This window comes from Sander lucioperca, chromosome 7, assembly GCF_008315115.2.
Source record: "Sander lucioperca isolate FBNREF2018 chromosome 7, SLUC_FBN_1.2, whole genome shotgun sequence".
NCBI lineage: Eukaryota > Metazoa > Chordata > Actinopteri > Perciformes > Percidae > Sander > Sander lucioperca.
In genome coordinates, this window is record NC_050179.1 from 4,545,823 (window position 1) to 4,567,257 (window position 21,435).

The following is a 21,435-nucleotide window of genomic DNA, read 5'->3' on the forward strand; positions in this document are numbered from 1 at the left end:
GGTCACTTTGAGCCGGGTACAGAGCACCACGATCTGCCGGTAGTTTCGGCGGACATTACGGTTAGGTTTAGTCCACAAAATATGTACGTTTTGCCGCAACAAAAATTAAGATTAGGCACTAAAACGACTTGTTAAGTTTAGAAAAAAGATTGTGGTTTGGATTAAAACACTCCCAAGGAACACACATTTCCTGGGTGAAAGTCTTTAGTAGATATCATGCATCTGTCAGCCAGAAAACCTGAGCCTCAGCAGGCAAATGAACACACTTCTTGTCAGAATCAATGTAGAAGCTGCCCTTTCTCAATGCCCCACAGGTGTCCCATGATTCAATGGCCTTCTCTGAAATATTGGCAAACCTGACTGAGTGAACAGTCACAGCGCACCACGAGCAATGACCTTAATGCGCATGCATTGAAGCATCCTACTCAGGGCCGGCTCTAGCCCTTTGGTTGCCCTAGGTGAGATTGAGTTTTGCGCCCCGTTGCCATAGGACTGACAACTGATTGTATCCTGTATTTATGTAGGGAAGCTAACAGCATCAACATCATATTTGGCTGCTTGTAAATCAATAACCAATGGCATGATCAATATTTTGGTATTAGGGCAATACTAGTCTCGCATTGCCAGATCTCCACAGCGCTGTGTCAGCGATAGAGTAGCAATGTATGTTCATTTTAGTTTCCAGCTTCCATGTAAGTTAGATGGCACCAACATTTGGTCTAATCATAACTGGCCTGGCAACCCAAAGGCCAGTGTTTTGTTTCCAGATTTGTGTGCATGGTGACTTATGATGCGGGGGATCTGGGGGTCCACCCCTTGAAAATTTTGAGCATTAAACACTTCATTTCCTGCATTCTGGTGAATTTTTATGCAACTATTTCTACCTTTTTCTGAATCAATTTATGCTGGAAATATCTTTATGTAAAGGGAAACGAAAGATTACAATCCAAATATTAAAACATAATGGAATATATTGCAGTAAGACTCTCAGGCATTCTGTATTGCTTTCAACTATTTATTCTCCTGTAGATCAAATTTTCTATCTATCTGAGTCAGCACCCATGTAGCCTAGGCATAATTAACTCTTCCCTCCTCTTTTACGTCTTTTGTTGAGGAAGTAACCGCCTTAAATGTGCATATGACAATTATTCACCTCAATGATACATGAATTCATTTTAATGGATTAATAAACCCCTGGACTGTAATATTTCAGATGTGTTTGAGCAAGATTTCTGCTCATGTTCAAAACTTTGTGCACATTCAAAATATATTCCATCTGTGCTCTGAGATTTGGAGGTATCGTGATATTTTGAGAAAAATAAAGTGATAATAGGCTATTACAAGAATAAAGTCACAATATTTCAGAAAATAATCTACCTGCACCATAGCCTGCTACTGTGCATTACGTGATTGCTCTGCTGATACAGTAGATCTCAGACCTTCTGACAGACACAGAGCCTCGTTTGGGTCTCTGGTCTCTGAATGAGACGTTTAGAAGTGGCTGAACGCTGCTCTACATTGGAGGTGGAAAACCGAAACTAGGCTACGGCAGAAATACACGGAGCACGAACGTGACACATCTGCTACAGCATGCCCACAGCAGAGCGCGTCCATAAACCTGAAGCTGCACAGACCACGGACGAAAGGCGCGCTGCTCATCTCTATTTTTACAGTGAGAGTGAACACTAAGCGACACACAGGTCTGCTTCAGAGCTCCGTGTGACAATAATCATCAATTCAATCTCATAATCAGGTTGACAAATTAAACATGTGGTTAAGTGGGTGCCCTAGGATGATCATGTTTAATAAACATGTTTTATTTCGCTTGTCGTTCTAATTCTATAATTAATGGGAAGTAAGGGCGACACTAGAAGGCGCCCCCAACACATTTGACGCCCTAGGCAATCGCCTAGATCGCCTATAACAATCGCCGGCCCTGATCCTACTGTAGTTCTTCGCCTAGGCAGCAAGCAGGACTGGTTATAAGAATGATCCTGTATCTTTATTGACCCTTAAGCCCCGCCCCATTGATTTTAGTCGCTGCTACTTCATCTGTCAGAGCTAGCATGGAGCCCACACTGTGACTAAGTCCACTCTCTTATATTATAGAAATGTCTAATTTGAGCGTGAATATTTGAGCATGTAGCACCTGGACTTTTATGGGCATTCAAATTCTTTTGCATATTGAGTCATGTAATCAGTTTTTCAGACCTGTTTTTTTTCAAGTGACAGAAGAGCTATTGTAAGGAGAGAAAAATGCTTTTGGAAGAAAAGGCATTGTATTGAAAGTAATAATGCAGGTAATCCACTGACATAAGGATTAGAGCATAACCCTGGACTCTAGAAGGTCCAACCTTGAACAATGTCTTTACTTAAGCTTGATTCCCTGACAGTTAGATTAATGACTTTGTGACTCATTTCTGAAGCATACAACCTTGATGGAATTCAAATATATAAGATGTTAGAAATGAGTTCAGTTTAGCTACTGTGCACATGTGAAAGTTCTATAACTATATGGGATATAGAGAATTCTAAAATATCACTCATGCCGTCAAACCATTAAACCATTAATTAAACAACTTGCATTTATACCTGTCCTTGAACATTACTTGGTAACAATTCTAAAAGTAACTATTGCCTACAGTCTGTTTCACAAGTAAAAAAGTGTGTATTTTGTCAAATTATTTGAATTGGCAGGCTAATAATAACGCTAGGTCAGCAACTGATATCTGCAATAATATTGGAATAATGTGATCATAATGTTTAAGTAAACATTTTAGCTCATATTCCAACACCACTGACTGATTGCCAACTTCAATAACTTCAAAAGACCCAAACCATGGCAACAACAAACACGTCCCAGCTCTGTGCATCACTTTTTGGTTTCCCCTGGAAATGGTTCACAATGCCATGTGAGCTACTTGCAACATGTTTCTGTATTTGGTTTTGTTTGCTCTATGTGCAGTGCTCCCAGGGCCATCGTACAACTCCAATGTTTTAATGTACAGTGGCAACCATGGTCTCATATTTTATATAATCTGCACTCTCTCATGTGTCTCTTAACTGTTATGAGCCTGTGGCCTGTTGCCACCCGCTCAATATGGCTGACCGTCCAAGTGATAGGCCCATTTATTCCCCTGATGTGCATCGATTCTGTCCTGACACAGCTGCAACCCCTCGTCTTGGAGCCCTACCTTGGACATATCCATTTAATAGTGCTATCCCATGTCACATTTGTGAATGGATGGGATCCATAATAGTAACATTTATATGCTACTTTAACAGTTGCCCCCTCTGATATGGAACCTCCCAACATTACAGTTGAGGACTGGTGTCTATGTAGTGAAAATGTATGTAGACACAGTGTATCAGTGACGAGCACCAGTCAATCTTTGATTCAGTTTGCTCTCTTTGTCTCTTAGTCTGCTATAACGAACAGAGGAGCTACACAGATAGAACTGTATCTAGCTGTCATCTGTTTTACTGTGATGATCTGCATGCTACACACAACACATACTCCATAGCATTCTTTTCACCCGTTTAACAACCCAATGTGTCCAAGTAGTATTGTTGTAATGCGTCTTAATGCATTTTATTTAAACATAATCTGGGCAGCTGAGCAGTTTTTAGTTAGTTATACTAACAGTACTGAGACACCCAATGTGGACAGCTGATGGATCATTTGGTATTATACTTTGTCTATTATGATAGTAACCAGGGGTGGATCTACAGGGCGGCAAGGGGGGCATCTGACCCCCCACTGTCGAGCCCCCGCCCCCCCTAACTTTGGTGTTCCAAAAACTGTACTTGTAAAAACAAACCACCACTATGTCCACAAGCTTCTTAAAACATTGAAACAAACAATACATTTATAATAATTTATAATAAATAATAATTGTAAATGTAAACTTAGCCCCCTGCCCCTCAAATACTTAGCTACGTCCCTGCATCAAACATGCAGAGCGGCGTTCACACAGTCTGGCTCGCACACAGCGAGTCTGCTGCGGTGTGGTGGCCCTGCACCACACCGCAGCAGACTGGAGCGACTGAGCTGCCCCCGAGCCTCTGAAGGTAAAGTCAGTTTCCCCAGGTGAAGTTTAAACACACGTTTAACTTAAAGTTACATTTGTAATGAATGTAATGTATGCTAAAAGCAGTTCAGCAACAGCAATAACAGCGAGTCTATTACGTTAGCCAAAAGTGAAATTGCTCCCTCATGATTTGTAAGAGCATTCTGCCCTTTGATTAGTTTGGATTGTAGTAAAGACAAGAACAGCTTAACACAAACAAATTAAAACCTGGCATGTTTGAATTCATAACGTTTATAGAGGGTCGCCGTTTCGGTGGCGTTACATTACAACACATACAGTGCTTGCTCATTTTTATTTCATTAGTTAAGCAGCAGACTCCACTTACTGTCACATATGACAGCAATAAGGCTGCACAAATTAAACCAGGTTACATCCTTTACTGTCAAACTGGGAAAACAACAAATATAATGGGATTAAGTAGGGTAGTCTAAACATAACTGTTGGGTGCATGTGATAAATATTTTCAGATTTTATATTTGTTATAGACTAGGCCAACTTAGTAGCTACAGGGCCCTACAGCGTAATGTAGGCCTAATACAATGTTAGCCAGAGCTTTTCACATGTTGATTTTTACAGGCCAGAGTAGCTGGAGAGATTAGCTGGAGCCTAAAAGTGAAAAGGAAAGCTAAAAGTGGGGATATTGCCAGTTTTTTGCAAAGAAAATTCAGAGAAGTGCACAGGATGAAGAGAAGGAGGGAAATGTAGAAGGAGAAGGCAGTGAACTGGAGAGACCATGAGGGTCAGAGCAGAAGAAGGCCACAGAAGGAGATGGAGAAATAAGTGAAGGAGAAGAGGAAAAGGAAGAATTGACTGTGAACGATGAAGAGAAGGCTGCAGATTCAGAGAGAGGGACAGAGGCATGGAGTGATCAGGAAGAGACAGATGAAGACGACAGGGAGGAAGAGGGTAGGCCTGCAATTCCCCCTGGATCACATGCTATGTTTTTATTCTTTTTCCATATAAATTGCATTAAAGTAGCATAACATGTTATGCCACTCAGTAAAATGACATGTTTTTAGTTTTTGGCTATTTCTATTATGTTGTATAGGGTATGTCAATATGTAAATACAGTATATAATTAGATTATCTAATGTTTTACAGTTTCTTTTGTATGATCATAATATAAAAATAATATATAATAAGACACATTCTATTCTATTTTCTATTCTATTTGTCTTACTTTATCAGTAATTATGATCAAACAAAAGGTCAAACAAATGATAGAATTATGTTATGCAGTTTTACAGTTTTTCCGCAGTTTTACAGTTTTTCCTCTATTTGCCACACATATGGGGGTTTCCGTGTACTGTCTTCCGATGCCACCCTGCCAAGACCTTTCGCCACCCCTTTGCCACCCCATGTAAACTTTTCTAGATCCGCCTCTGATAGTAACTATTATAAAGGCTGAAGCCTATTATAAAGCAAGATGAGTTGTAATAGCAACTCTTGCAACCGCTGCTGAAAAACAAAAAAACAAAAAAAAAAAACAGTAGTTTCGACAAATTAGCAGGCTTAAGGCATATTAGAATAACTGTACAAAATATCTTGTTTTCCATATATAGGCTATATAGAAATTGATAATAATAACAATAATAATGAAATGTATTATTGTATTATTATTATTTTTATTAAAAAATTAGTAAAGTTGACAACCATCCGTCAGTCTTATCAAAGCCCATAAAGTGGTAAACTGTAAAAAGGCCTTGCAGATTAACTATTTTGTCAAAATCTGCTCATATCAAAGAGGGCAGAGAATAATCTACAGCTTGAAATGGATGTGCTAAACAGAGGTAAAGGTGGAGAAGATGAGCTCAAGCTAGCAAGACCATCTCAGCAACCTTCTCATGACTATGAGTCGCTCATCAGGATAGGGAAATCAGATTCCAGGGGCGACACCCTTTTGGCCCCACCCCTGTATGGAGCCCAATTCCCTTAAAAAATGTATCAATGGCTATCAAACCCTAACCTGGCTAACACCAAGTCATATTTGTTTAATGTAAGCTGTCACAGTCTGGTTGTCCATCTTCTCTAACACATCTTTGTCAAGTGGCTGAAGTGCTGGAGGACATGGATCTTTATCCCTTTCCAGCCAATTGGTGAGTTGGGTCTCCTTTGCAGCCCACCTGGCATCAAGTGCTATGGTCATGCATGTGTTTACCCAACCCATCATGTACAAATCTATGATAATTGTCATGTGGGATAAGTTCCTTCCGAGAGTTGACCCTATGTTCATTTCTATTTCTTTAAAGCCTTGTGTGTCTACACCGTGCTGTTTGCATATATCTCCCACACTACCCAAGGGCCCTGGACACCCATGTCAAAGTGCCATTTCCAATGTTGTCAAGACCATGACGGATAGCAGGAGTTTGTTTAGGGCCCCAGGGAGGCCAGAGTTGGCTCTGATGACTGTGATTAAAGTCATATCATTTTCTATTCTATTCATTTCTAGACCAAGCTTTACTTTTCCCAGTCAGAAGATTTAACCTTTCCTTCGCCTCTGGAATCATATTAGTTATTTAATTAGGGCTGAATATATGGATGTTACTGTCTTTCTGGGTATTACATTTAAAAAAAAAAAAAAGGAACTGGCGTAGACTTGTATTTAATGAGCACACTTAATGCACTGTTTCTGTTGTTATTCTTTGTGTAATTACATTTGTTTCACTCTGTTGTTACTGAAATAAACACACATGCTCAGGACCTAAATGCACAAATGGAGAGTTGTCAGAGTGAGGGGGCTGTGGCTGCCCATGGACAGGAGCCCCAAGCAGTTGTGCCTTTCTTAGTCTCTCTTTGCCAGACCATCCACACGCTGCGGAGCGGAGGAGGGTCCGGCTACTCCACACAGCATTCCGGGATGGGAGAAAAATGTGCTCTGGTTTATTGGCATTTCTTTAAACCAATCACAGTTGTCATGGGAGGCGCTAAGCTCCGCATTGAGCTGCTGCAAAATAGTCTTGCGAGAGAAAACTCAGATTGGACAGATATGTATAAATTAACTTTTAGTAGATAGTAAGTGACCTAAAACATTAACAACAACATACACTACTAGCTTCCCATAAGGCAGATATATCTAAACACCAAATACTGACGCAGCCATAAACTGCATCAGTTTTTCTTCTTCTACATAAGTGGAATCCAGCATTGCCTCATGCTGTATGATTGTAGCACACCCATTTCAAGCTGTAGATTATTCTCTGACCTCCTTTATATGAGCAGATTTTGACAAAAAAGTTAATCTGCAAGGCCTTTTTACAGTTTACCACTTTATGGGCTTTGATAAGACTGATGGATGGTTGTGAACTTTACTAATTATTTAATAATAATAATAATAATACAATAATATATTTCATTATTATTGTTATTATTATCAATTTCTATATAGCCTATATATGGAAAACAAGATATTTTGTACAGTTATTCTAATATGCCTTAAGCCTGCTAATTTGTCGAAACTACCGTTTTTTTGTTTTTTTGTTTTTCAGCAGCGGTTGCAAGAGTTGCTATTACAACTCATCTTGCTTTATAATAGGCTTCAGCCTTTATAATAGTTACTATCAGAGGCGGATCTAGAAAAGTTTACATGGCACCATAGAAGTGAGTGGGAAAGCCTATAGAGCATTTTGGAGTGTGCTGCCTCTGCTTTCTTAACAAGAGTCAACATGACCTTCACTATTTAACCTTATTACTAAGCACAGTACAGTGTGCTGGTTGATAAAGGGGTATGGAAATACGGCTATTTTCACAGGGACTGTACACACTGAGTAACTAGACATTCTAGGCAGAAACTATAAATGATTTAGAAAATCCTCTCTCTTGCATGGTGAATGAAAGTAATTAAAAACTGAGTGGATCTGGTTCACTCACATGTGAAACTGATTTACATTACAACAAAAACATATATTTAAGAATTTCACTGGTTCTTCATTATAAGAAATAAGAACCCAATTAGCCAAAATTAGACAAACAAAAAACAGGTGGTAAACAGAACAGCATAAACACCTGTATAATATACAGTAATTAGAGCTGTTAATCGATTAAAATCCTAATCACAATTAATCGCACGAGTGTCCTAGTTAACTTGTGATTAATCGCAAATTAATCACACGTTTTATCAGTTCTAAATGTACTTTAAAAGGGATATTTTTTTAGTTTTAATGCTCAAGTGGTATTTGAGACTCAACTACTCTGCTGGAAACTCAGTTCACATCAACAGCAAGCAGTGTCATTTCAAGGCGATTTAATGAAGGTAAACAGAGCTAATGGCAGTTCCACTGCGCTCTGGCATGGCACTGGCTGGCTCCTTCCCGAGTCATGCTGCTTGCTTTTTTCTGACAGTCTGTTCAGGTTGAAGCATCAGAGATGACAAGAGGCCAAGTTGACAGCCCAACAGGCACTTCAGTGTCAGGCTTATGACAGCTCTGCCATGCCACACCTTTCCTTGATCTGCTTATCGGGAGTTTCACAGGTATGCACACCAAGTGGCCAAGAAGAGCTTGATTCACAAATGCTGACTGTGCTCTTTTTCAAGTAAGTTTTATAGCACAGATTGAGCATGTGTTCCATCAAATATGTTGTGTAACTCCTTAGAATTGCATGTAGCTTTCTGCTAGGTGAGAATCAGATCATTCAAATAGAAAATAAACTTTTTTTTACATGCATTGCAGAGACGTGAGTGCAGTTGTCACACACTTGAATAAAGGCGCATTCAGACCAAAGCAAGGGATCCAGCGATTCCCCTCAAGGTTGTGTGGCAGTGGGAGTGTCACCAAATGGCCCATTTGTCTGACATCCTGTTGTATTCTTCAACCCCCCAATGTAGCACACGTATACTTTATATTTCACAATTATTGTTTTCCTTCAGATTGTTTATAGATGACAACATTTATTATCAATACATTTAAAACGTAAATAGAAATAAATTTTACAAAGAAAAGAAAAAAAATATCTTAATGAATAATGTATAAATTGCTTAATTACTTGAATAATAATGACTGTTTTCAGACATGTATTAAGTACTTTTTAGAACCTTTTGCGAACAACATTGCCTTGTTAATTTTTCATACTTAATTGAAGACCCATTGGAAAGGGCTTAATGCACAGAGGGTGGTCACAGTACCCTGGAGATTATGTCTGGGGTATTAATATTACAATGTGTCAATAACTCTGAAAGACTGCAGATTCAAGCAGTTATTATTGATTAATTTGTAATTATAGTTTGAAGTTGTTTCTTAATATTGCAGATGGTATAAAAAAAACTGCCTGAAATAATGTCAATGCTAGTGTTCACACTCACATTCAAATAATAGATATTAAACCAAAGAAAGCGACTTTACATAATTTATAAAAAAAAAAAAAGAACATAGAACAAGGAGTCACCTAGCCTAGAAATCTAGACGCACCTAGCGGCAGCAAATGTAATTTGCAGCCAGGGTCAATCTAGCAACTCTCCGTTGGCTTGCGAGCTGGAAAAACCAAATTCTGGTCAGGCCAATCACGTCGTGTATAGAGTCGGTGGGCGGGCTTAACATAAGGACAGCAGAGTTGCGACGGTTCCACGTGAATTGCTACTTGAAAACAAAGAAGATGGCTGCTGCTGGTGAACAGCGGTCTTTCGAATCGGCTTTGGCCGCAACTCTGGAAGACTTGGAGTTAAGCACTGAAGTCATTCTTAAAAAAGGAAGATGTGTTTGGAGTTTGCCGACCGGATACGGCAAAAGTTTAATCTATCAACTAGCATTGCTCTGGTTGACTATTGTGTGCAGAGGGAATTTGAAAGACAACCGTTTATCCCGCCCCTCGGATTGAGCCCTGCCAATGGTGAGTTCCCAGACCCAACATCTTGATGTGGGTCTGGCTTGTCAGGCTAGGAGTCACCATCAAGAGGGAGCAAATTCCACAGATAATGCATGTTTTGCTATAAAGGTTTCAAATTAAGCAATCTTTTTCAATTTTTTTTTCAAATTGCTCAGACAATTATGATGTTAATGCACTATATCAATGTTCCTTAAAGCTCTTTTTAAATTAGCTAATGTCGAGGAATTTAAATTGCCAAGGATGAATCAATGAATTTTCAGGACACTGAGATGGTGCAATATACGATTTTTATTTCATGGACAAAGATCTGAGTTATGTCTGCAGAAAAAAACTGAAACGTTGTGTGCAGTTCAACAATATTATTAACTGTGAATAATACTAAAACACACCTCACCTCTCTCCCTCCAGACTACAGCTGTTGGAAATAATACCATTTAAAAACAAAAACCTGTATCCTTGAATGGGTTATGTTCTCATCTGTTGTCCTGCTATTGCATTCTTCTACAGCAGGGTTCTTCAACATTTTTTAAGCCATGGAACTCTTAACTGAAAGAGAGACAGAGCAGGGACACCCTACTACATATATTGTAAAAAATGAAGTTGCATATTAAACTGGGCCTACAATAAATTTAGGGCGGCCTAAAGCCTTTATACATACCTTTTTAGTGCATAGCATACTAATCTATTAAAGTAATAATTGTCAGCATGATTTTATAAATCATCTTTTAATGTTAACCATACATGTGGCGCAGTGAATCCTTGTTAACTGTATAATCTTAGTGACTACCTAACCCATAGGCCAATAAGCCTATCATCAATGGGGATATATATTTGCTAATAATATGTAGGATTTATGTTAAGACATTTTGATTTTTGAAAAAACTTTCAGATATTAACAATAATTTGGAGGACCCCCTGCAGTAACTCTGAGGACCCCCTAGGGGTCCAGGCCCCCCTGTTGAAGATGTTGAAAGAAAAACAATTGAGTATCAGACTTACTGGCAACTTACTACGTTATATACATAATAGTTAGGTTACAGTTCACACAAAGGATGAGTGATTAAAAAACATTCATATTAATATGGTGGCCCTGAAGTGCAAATCACCACAGCAATTAGAGAAACGCAACAACAAATCATAAAACACAACGGCAAATAGGAAAACACAACAGAAAAAATGAAAACACGACAGCAAATATGAAAACAAAACGGCAAATAAGAAAACACGACAGCAAATAGGAAAACACGACAGCAAATATGAAAACACGACAGCAAATATGAAAACACAATGGCAAATATGAAAACACGACGGCAAATAGGAAAACACGACGGCAAATATGAAAACACGACAGCAAATAGGAAAACACGACAGCAAATAGGAAAACACGACAACAAATATGAAAACACGACGGCAAATATGAAAACACGACAGCAAATATGAAAACACTTCAACAAATCACAAAACACAACGGCATTAACTTCTACCGGAAAAGGTAGGGCCTATCTAGTAGAGGACGGATTGGACAGTCTGTCTTTTGACAGGAAGGAGAGGTGAAAAAATAAAAGTGCCTCACTGTCTATGCTTTTAACAGACGGACTAGCCGTTTCTCATTTCAAAACACTGGACGAAATGGATGTGGAACTATGAACTGTGCTGTTGGTGAATCGGCGTCAGTCTGCTTGCAGGAGGAGAATATTCTGTCAGGAACTTTGCTCGCAACGTGCAAAGGTAGGTAACGTTACCGACACCGATAGGCTTTAATGTAAGCAATAGTCATTTTGTCTTATTTATCCCATGTCAATAAATTAAAAACTCGTGGGAGTTCATGTTTGTACAGTAGTCATAACACTTACCGGTAAGGAGAATTGCAGTAGCTAACCGTTTACATTAGCTTGTAGTTTACTGCATGTATGCAACATTAGCTCATTGTCCAGTAGCTTCTAGCTTTCAGACAAATGCAGTGCAAAATATGATCAGCAACTACAAGGTAAACGCTACCAGCTAATGAGCTACCACAGGCAGTATGATATGCATTAAACTGCAAGTGAGAAAGGGTAAATAGTACTGTAAACACACAAGCTACAAGGCTACAACCAACATATGAAAAGTCATAATACCTCCATTGATAAACACCCACTAATACAGTAAAGGTAGGTGTAAGTGTGTTAAATGGTCAACAGTTGTCAGTTAAGACCATGATGAAGAAACTACACCACTACACAGTTACATGAAGTACCTTCATGTTTCAGTATGCTTAAATATCCTTGTGATACAATTCTAATCTTACCAGGACAGGTTGGATAACTACTGGACTAACCTAATCTTTCTCCTTCTGTCTGCAGTCCGGAAGCAACACCATCATCGGGAGCTGAGTCTGATCGCTGCTTCATGTTGAATATACTTGTGTACAGTATATAGTAATGTTTGAATAAATATTATAATAAAGATACACGTTTCATTAATGTCTTTTTAGAGCTTGTATACCTAACTAGTTATTAAAACAGGTAGCATCTGAATATAATTACTCAGTTAGAAGTTTCCTGTGTCCAGGTCATAATTTGATGGAAAAATAAACATTGAAAAACAGTTTATGTTATATACACACCCAAAAACTTAAAAGACACAGACAAACTAGTTAATTTAATGCATTTATTTTTTGAATGGCAATCTCTATTAAAGCTGCAAGCAGCAATGGACGGGCCCTCGCCGCTCCTTGCGACCGTGCATTTGCGCGGGGGCGTGGCTTAAGCATAGGGGGCGGGCCAAACCATCACCAATGAAGAAGCAACTCTCTGCTGAGTTCAATGACACCTCACACAAGACTCTTCCTTAAATGGGTCACCAGTTATAAAAAGGGGCGTGGCTAAATTATAGGGGCCGGGTCAACCCATCACCAATTAAAAAGGAAGTCTCTGCTGAGTTCAATGATACCTCACACAAGGGTCTACCTTAATCGGTTCAAATGTTATGAAAGGGGGCGTGGCTTAAGCATAGGGGGCGGGGCAAAACATCACCAATGAAGAAGGAACTCTCTGCTGAGTTCATTGATACCTCACACAATGGTCAACCTTAAATCGTTCAAATGTTATGAAAGGGGGCGTGGCTTAACCATAGGGGGCGGGCCAAACCATCACCAATGAGGAAGGAACACTGCTGATTTCATTGATACCTCACACAATGGTCAACCTTAAATCGTTCAAATGTTATGGAAAGGGGTGTGGCTTGAGCATAGGGGGCGGGCCAAACATCACCAATGAAGAAGCAACTCTCTGCTGAGTTCAATGACACCTCACACAAGACCCTACCTTAAACGGTTCAAATGTTATGAAAGGGGGCGTGGCTTAAGCATAGGGGGCGGGCCAAACGATCACCAATGAAGAAGGAACTCTCTGCTGAGTTCAATGACACCTCACACAAGACTACCTTAAACGGTACAAATGTTATGAAAGGGGGCGTGGCTAAATTATAGGGGCCGGGTCAACCCATCACCAATTAAAAAGGAAGTCTCTGCTGAGTTCAATGATACCTCACACAAGGGTCTACCTTAATCGGTTCAAATGTTATGAAAGGGGGCGTGGCTTAAGCATAGGGGGCGGGGCAAAACATCACCAATGAAGAAGGAACTCTCTGCTGAGTTCATTGATACCTCACACAATGGTCAACCTTAAATCGTTCAAATGTTGTGAAAGGGGGGGTGGCTTAACCATAGGGGGCGGGCCTAACCATCACCAATGAAGAAGCAACTCTGCTGAGTTCACTGATACCTCACACAATGGTCAACCTTAAATCATTCAAATGTTATGAAAGGGGGCGTGGCTTAAGCATAGGGGGCGGGCCAAACGATCACCAATGAAGAAGGAACTCTCTGCTGAGTTCAATGACACCTCACACAAGACTCTACCTTAAACGGTACAAATGTTATGAAAGGGGGCGTGGCCTGAGTAAGTGGGCATGGTTATATTATAGGGGCCGGCTCATCACACATGTAGACCACACATTCTAAGTTTCATGTAAATCGGATGATGTTTGTCATATAAGGCGCATTTCCTGTTGCCAGCGGGGGGCGCTATGACCAAAAGTCAAATATGGCCTGTAGGTGTCCTCAGGCCTGGACCCTTGTCAATCTTGAGAATTTTCGGGCAGATACGACAACGTACACTCAAGTTACAACAATTTATTTGTTCATCGCTCAACACTCAAAATGGCCGCCACGCCACGCCCACACCGTCAGACGAAAAGTTTTTCTTTTAATAACTTTTCATCTTTAAGGTGTTGGGATGATAGAGGCCAAGTTTGAAGTACATCGGATGAAATCTCTAGGAGGAGTTCGTTAAAGTATAGCACCTTGACTTTTAGGCCTACTTCCTGTTGCCACTAGGGGGCGCTATGACTTTAAGTAAATATTGGCCTTTATTTGTCCTCAGGGTTGGACTCTTATGAATCCTGAAAAGTTTCGAGCCAATCGGACGATGTACACTCGAGTTACACCCACTTCCTGTTTCGGCGGCGAAACGCACAAAATGGCCGCCCCACCACGGCCATGCCCTATGACGAAAAGTTTTTCTTTTAACAACTTTTCATCTTTAATGTCTTAAGATGGCACAGACCGAATTTGAAGTTGATCGGATGAAATCTCTAGGAGGAGTTCGTTAAAGTACGACATGTGGAAATGGCCAAAATCGCACTAATTTCGAACTTTGAAATCAAAATGGCGGACTTCCTGTTGGGCTTAGGGTATGGCTTCAATGACGTTTTTTGTACATCTTGACATGATACATATGTGTACCAAGTTTCGTGAGTCTACGTTAAACGCACTGCAGGGGCTCAATTTTTTTAACATTGTAGGGGGCGCTAGCGAGCCATTTTTGCGAGCATATTCCCGAAACCCTTAAAATACGTAAATTTTCACCAGACTTGATGCGACCGCCAAATTTGGTGAGTTTTTGAATATATTAAGCCCCTCAAAAAGCCAATTCATTTGCCGGGAAAATAATAATAATTCCTTCAGTTTCAATAGGGCCTTCGCCGCTGTCGGCACTCGGGGCTTAAATATAGCAAATAATCTATTCAACATCTCTTTTTGGCCTCTGTCTCCCTGCTTGTCTTTTGCTTTCCCTCTCCTCCTCATCTCTCCCTTCTGGTGACGCTAGTGCAGCCACGACGCTGAAGTTGGCATCCGATTCGCAGCTTCTGATTTGGCAGTTAAGGGGAACTTAAAACTGTTTTTTTTAACCTCTTACTGTATTGAAAGAGTGTTAGTCATTAAGGTAAATTTATAATTATGTCTAAAACACACTTTTAGATTTGTGAAAGCTTTATTGTTATTTTTTCACATATAAACCACATTAGACTAGGTCTAGATCCACCTAGACTTGTCAAATCTGGACTACATTATCCCAGAGAGGCTAAGGAGTCTTAAAAACACAGTTTGGGATTTGTGAAAGCTTTATTCTATTTGTGAAAATGCCATAAAGGGAGATTTTACTGTTTTTTGCATATGTAGACAACATTGGACCAAGTCCACATCCAAAACCACTATATGTGTAGTAGTGTATGTGTAGTCTATATGTGAAAAATACAGTAAAAGCTCCCTTTATTGCATTTTCATAGAATAAAGCTTTCACAAATCTCAAACTGTGTTTTTAAGACTCCTTAGACTCTCTGGGATAATTTAGTCCTGATTTGACAAGTTTAGAAAAACGGTGAAATCTCCCTTTATTGTGTTCTCATAAAGACAATAAAGCTTTCACAAATCTAAAAGTGTGTTTTAGACATAATTAATAATTTACCTTAATGACTAACACTCATTCAATACAGTAAGAGGTTCAAAAAACGGAGGTTCAGTCACTTAGCAATGTAAATTATGTTTCCCTGCTGAATCGGACAGTTTTAAGTTCCCCTTAAATTTCCCCTTAACTGCCGAATCGGAAGCTGCGAATCAGATGCCAACTTCAGCGTTGTAGTGCAGCCTCCATTTGTTCCTTAGTCCCTGTTAAAAGACAGCAAACACAAGAAAATGATCTTTACCATTATAAATGCTATAACGGAATGTTATACTTGTTACATGGGAAACTACTCATACATTTTAGCTTTCATTTAACGTTGCTAGTGAAGTTAACAAGGTGCAGCTTTACCTCCAATCCTGCAGCTACAACTGATAAACAAACCAATTTCTAAATCTCTGCTAACATTACGCATATACAGTAACGGCTTACAAAAAGAGATGAAAATGCCACCGGACATTAAACTTTACGAACACAAATGGCATAAAAGACAGCAACACAGCTAGCTAGCTAACAGCCTAATGTTAAATGATAGGTTCAGTTAGCTTAACGTTAGCTCAGGGTTGGGTTGTTGGGTACACGTAGGGGTACAGCTCAGATTATTGGCATATTATCAAAGATGTTTATCAATATTAATAAAGTTATGAATATGGTTATTAATAACTTTATCAAATCAACAAACAATCAAAACGGGGCACCACCCTGAAACTTCAGGGGCCAATATTGAACTGTGGAATAGTCTCATTTGTCAGTGGAAGGGTGAAATCCGAGCACTGACCTGTGTTTAATCAGCAATTAATACAATAATACACAAATAATCACAAACAAGTGCTAATTAAAGTATAGTAGAATTTATTAACTTCAAAATTATCAATGGCCAATCAATAATCCTTTGATTAATTAAAACCAATATACGTTTCTTCTAAGTACAACAAAACAAAGCAAAAACAAAACAGCATGTGGGGAGACCCTGTGTGTGTGTGTGTGTGTGTGTGTGTGTGTGTGTGTGTGTGTGTGTGTGTGTGTGTGTGTGTGTGTGTGTGTGTGTGTGGGTGTGAGAGAGTGAGTGTGAAAGAGTAGGGGGTGACGAGGTGTAGTCTAGCCAAAGACTACAAAAATGGCTACTCTTGTGAGCTGCACAAAACTGTTTCACCCCAAGAGGGCGGTATTGATAGGCTAGGCCTAAGATTAGCCGTTAGCTCATTCAGGCTAAGCTATGTGCTACCAACAATAGGCTAGCTGCTAAGCTAACGTGTCTGCACACGTGTGGTTGACAAGAGGGAGACACAGGAGCGCAGAACTGTGGAGCGGTCTGCAGTTTATGTGACTCGCTGGTTGGCCAGCTGTTCACCTTAGCGCGTGTGTGTAACTAGCTATGTGTTCATATATGTGTGTGTGAGAGAAAGGTTAGAGAAGTAGGAAAGAAAGATATATATATATATATATATATATACTTGGATCTAACAGTACCTAAAACTCCTCAGCAGTGGGAGAAGCAGAAAGTAGCATTTACAGCCTGAACAAGCTAGCTACATATTCAACACAACATATCAACAATGCACCGTGATCAGAGTACATTCACAGAATAGATTTGACTCAGCGGTCACAATCCTAGATTAATACATTACATGCGCAGCAGTAGCGCTGTATTAATCAGATCACATTAATGGTAACACAAAGTAGCAGCAATAGCAAATTACTCATTAATAAAACACACTATGTATCTCTGCCCAGACATAAGCCTTCTTACTGTGTGTTCAGTCCGTTTGTCCGTAGGTTTCCACGAAAGAAACGGGGGTCCGTGTCTACTCGTCAGCAGATCAGAGGAAGCTCTCCTTCCAAAAAGGGCAGAAAGAAGGGAGCTAGAGTCAACTTGAGACGAAAACGTTGTTTCCTTCTCCTGCAGATATGAAAACACTGGCGAGTGGTTTCAGAGGATCCACGGTGCTCCCAGCACCGAAATTAAGTCCACTTAGTTTCAAAAATGGAAGTTTTAGCACAAACTTGTAGTGCTGACCTGTCGTCAACTGGAGTTGAGGTGGAAAGCATTTGTTTCTGTGTGTCATGCTGTAGTGACCAAAGTCACAGGGCAAAAGACGAGAGGTGGGGGGTGACATGGAGTTTTATAGCTCAGGCCACCAGACCTGGCTCCATGCTGGTTTTATGGTAACTCTGAACCAATGGGAGAGTCAAAGTGAAGCTGAACGTGTTGAACCTTATCTGCAGGCCCCTCCCTGACGCCATTTTGCGTCTTTCTTAGCTCCTTTCCTTCATTTAGGAGTTTGGAGCAAGGGATGCGGACTTTACCGTAGGCCAAGATCCTTTGTCTGAAAGACCACATGGTCTCTGGGTCTTTTGTCTTTGAGTCACATGTTGACTGAAAACCCTTTGCTTGAAAAAGATAATGTTTAACCTCCTCGACGGTCCCAACACTACCTAATTATAATAGCAATTTGTACCAGCATTAATGCATAACACTTGACATTGATGTAACACATTAACGGTGATAACAAATGTACGGCAAACACTAAATATACTTACATTTAAATGTTAATTGTGCCATCAGCGATGCCGCTCCAACTCCCACTTAGGTCCGCCATTGTTGTTGTTTTTTTCACGAGCCGGCAAAGCCGCGTGCATAGGATTGTGGGTGATTTGGGAGCGCGAAAGACCAGTCCACTGCTAGATAGGCCCTACCTTTTCCGGTAGAAGTTAATGCTGTTGTGTTTTGTGATTTATTGAAGTGTTTTCCTATTTGCTGTCGTGTTTTCATATTTGCTGTCGTGTTTTCATATTTGCCGTTTTGTTTTCCTATTTGCCGTCGTGTTTTCATATTTGCCGTCGTGTTTTCCTATTTGCTGTCGTGTTTTCCTATTTGCTGTCGTGTTTTCCTATTTGCTGTCGTGTTTTTCTATTTGCTGTCGTGTTTTTCTATTTGCAGTCGTGTTTTTCTATTTGCTGTCGTGTTTTCCTATTTGCTGTCATGTTTTCCTATTTGCTGTCGTGTTTTCATATTTGCTGTCGTGTTTTCATATTCGCTGTCGTGTTTTCATATTCGCTGTCGTGTTGCTGTTGTGTTTTGTGATTTATTGAAGTGTTTTCCTATTTGCTGTCGTGTTTTCCTATTTGCTGTCGTGTTTTCCTATTTGCTGTCGTGTTTTCATATTTGCTGTCATGTTTTCCTATTTGCTGTCGTGTTTTCCTATTTGCTGTCGTGTTTTTCTATTTGCAGTCGTGTTTTTCTATTTGCAGTCGTGTTTTTCTATTTGCCGTCGTGTTTTCCTATTTGCTGTCGTGTTTTCATATTCGCTGTCGTGTTTTCATATTCGCTGTCGTGTTGCTGTTGTGTTTTGTGATTTATTGAAGTGTTTTCCTATTTGCTGTCGTGTTTTCCTATTTGCTGTCGTGTTTTCCTATTTGCTGTCGTGTTTTCCTATTTGCTGTCGTGTTTTCATATTTGCTGTCGTGTTTTCATATTTGCTGTCGTGTTTTCCTATTTGCTGTCGTGTTTTCCTATTTGCCGTCGTGTTTTCATATTTGCCGTCGTGTTTTCCTATTTGCCGTCGTGTTTTCCTATTTGCCGTCGTGTTTTTCTATTTGCAGTCGTGTTTTTCTATTTGCTGTCGTGTTTTCCTATTTGCTGTCGTGTTTTTCTATTTGCTGTCGTGTTTTCCTATTTGCTGTCGTGTTTTCCTATTTGCTGTCGTGTTTTCATATTTGCTGTCGTGTTTTCATATTCGCTGTCGTGTTTTCATATTCGCTGTCGTGTTTTCATATTCGCCGTGGTGTTTTCATATTTGCCGTTTTGTTTTCCTATTTGCCGTCGTGTTTTCCTATTTGCCGTCGTGTTTTCCTATTTGCCGTCGTGTTTTCCTATTTGCTGTCGTGTTTTTCTATTTGCTGTCGTGTTTTTCTATTTGCAGTCGTGTTTTTCTATTTGCTGTCGTGTTTTCCTATTTGCTGTCGTGTTTTCCTATTTGCTGTCGTGTTTTCATATTCGCTGTCGTGTTTTCATATTCGCTGTCGTGTTTTCATATTTGCCGTGGTGTTTTCATATTTGCCGTTTTGTTTTCCTATTTGCCGTCGTGTTTTCATATTTGCCGTCGTGTTTTCCTATTTGCCGTCGTGTTTTCCTATTTGCTGTCGTGTTTTCCTATTTGCTGTCGTGTTTTTCTATTTGCTGTCGTGTTTTCATATTCGCTGTCGTGTTTTCATATTCGCTGTCGTGTTTTCATATTTGCCGTCGTGTTTTCATATTTGCCGTTTTGTTTTCCTATTTGCCGTCGTGTTTTTCTATTTGCTGTCGTGTTTTCATATTCGCTGTCGTGTTTTCATATTCGCTGTCGTGTTTTCATATTTGCCGTCGTGTTTTCATATTTGCCGTTTTGTTTTCCTATTTGCCGTCGTGTTTTCCTATTTGCTGTCGTGTTTTCATATTCGCTGTCGTGTTTTCATATTCGCCGTGGTGTTTTCATATTTGCCGTTTTGTTTTCCTATTTGCCGTCGTGTTTTCCTATTTGCTGTCGTGCTTTCCTATTTGCTGTCGTGTTTTTCTATTTGCTGTCGTGTTTTTCTATTTGCAGTCGTGTTTTTCTATTTGCTGTCGTGTTTTCCTATTTGCTGTCGTGTTTTCATATTTGCCGTCGTGTTTTCATATTTGCCGTTGTGTTTTCCTATTTGCTATTTGCTTCCTATTTCGCGTTTTTCTTATTGCTGTTGTGATTTGCACTTCAGGGCCACCGTATATTAAAGCATAGATCTATACTTCTGGTTTTGTAACACACTAATTTAACTATGTATGTGGTGTCCAAACTTAAACGTAAACTCATATAGCATAGCAGAAAAGTAATTTGATCGTATTCTTTAGCATCAAATAAATTTATTTTTCTCATTCAATTTTCTGTCTGAGCCACATTACAATCTAGATTGGAAGAAGGCTATATTAGGCATCAGCTCCTGGCTCTGTCAGCACACCACCAAAGTATGTGCAGTGTCAGCAAAACAATATTGTCATTGCTGCTGGTGAACAGTATTGGTGATTGATTTTACTCAGTTCCACAGTTAGGTCTGGAATTAGACTATAAGGCATATAAGACTTTACATGCTTTCCTTCAGCCAGACACTTAGTCGGAATCAACTGACTACATGATGGATGGTCACAACTGCCAGTTCACAGCAAGGATCTGTGTTTCAGGGCTTAATTAGTGTGAACACTGACACAGTATTCACACTATTGTTATCCAAATATCTAAGATTCCATATTCTGTACGTTTTTCAGTCAACTACTACTCATGCATGCTTTGAGCTACAGAAACCATTCAAATATCAAAATGCCCAGCTCTTTAAGACTGTGATATTGTTCTCTTGTCCGGCATTAATATCTTTTAAATATTAAGGTTTTTTTCAACAGATTATAACAATGTAATGACTACCTTGGGTAACGATAGTTACGTATTGTAACTCCAGATTCTATGAGTATAGGCAAAGCCCTCTAAGGGCTATCGCTATTGGGTTTATCCCTTCGCGCACGCGCAGTCGTGAAGATTTCTTTCGCGCCTTGTGCGAATGGGCCTCTCTTACGTCCGCAGATACTGTATATTACAGTGGCGCGACCAGAGATCTGCTCCCAACATCAGCCTTTTTCTTCAGCCAATGTTAGTGGGGCAGGTGGCCCGAACCTTAGAGGGCTACGCCTATACTCATAGAATCTGTTACAATACGTAACTATCGTTCTATTTCGTATA